Below are 1,184 nucleotides of genomic sequence, written 5' to 3'. Positions count from 1 at the left end.
ATCACAACCTGTAAAGACTTATCCAAGGAACTCAGAGTTGCTTCTACATCCAAGGACTAATTACTGTAGCTCATTATACTAATAAACCAAAAGAATAAAATATGTATGATGATCTCAACATATGCAAAAAAATCTTCTGACAAATCCAAATCCATTTATAATTTTAAAAACTCTCATTGAACCAGGAATATAAAGGAATGTAATTAACTTGATAAAGGACGTCTATAAAAGCTTACAGGTGGCCCCTCCATCTCCAGAGTGAAACACTACTTTCTCTGAGTCATAAATGAGGCAAAGATGGCCTGCATATTCACTCCTACCACATACATTTGTGTACTAGACAACAATAAGGTCAGAGAAAAAAAGGCCATAAAACAGGAAAGGAACAAACCAAATTAACTCATTTATGGATGACAGGATGTGCTTTTTAAATTCACTAAAAAAAAAAAAATCCCTATAATTGTTGAATTGAGCAAAATCACAGGTAAAAGGAGAATATACAAAAATCTATCAAGGGATTCCCTTGAATACTTCTTCACTGGTTCCTTTATTTCTTTTTTTTTTTCCAGTGGATCCAGGGATTGAACTAAGGCCCTTGAGCTTGCCAGGCAAGCACTTATTCTACTGAGCCATCTCCCCGGCCCCAGACTTCTCTAGTTTCACAAGGTCTGTGTGACCATCCTTTGTCCTCCAGCCTTGCTTCTACTTCCTGCCCAGTTATCTTTATCTTACCTACCATTCTCCCTAAATTTCTCCACTATAGGGTAAATCAGCTCTATCAAGGAGAAACACTTTGCATACAAACTCCTCATTTATAATTGGCTTTGTTATATAACTACAGACTTACTTCTTTGGTCTAAACTACAAATAGTTGCCACAGTTTGTCAATTTCTAAATTGTACTTGATGCTAGCAGTATTGCCAAATATTAGCCAGATGTCATACGTCATCTTTAGCGAAGATATCATATTTGTTATAATCAGTTGTTCTCTCTGCTGTAACAATAGTGGGAAGCTCTAGAGTGATAACCTTACCACAGCGCTACAACGAAAGACTGGGGACTGAGCCAGACACAAACATTCAACTCTCAAGTAATTGGAAGGGCTGGGGAGATGGCTCAGTGGAATAAGCGCTTCCCTGCAAGCACAAGGGCCTGAGTTCAATCCCCAGTTCCGCCAAAAAAAA

Source organism: Octodon degus, unplaced genomic scaffold (assembly GCF_000260255.1).
Source record: "Octodon degus isolate 3935 unplaced genomic scaffold, OctDeg1.0 scaffold00008, whole genome shotgun sequence".
NCBI lineage: Eukaryota > Metazoa > Chordata > Mammalia > Rodentia > Octodontidae > Octodon > Octodon degus.
The sequence above is the reverse complement of the archived record's forward strand: the minus strand, read 5'-3'. Positions refer to the sequence as shown.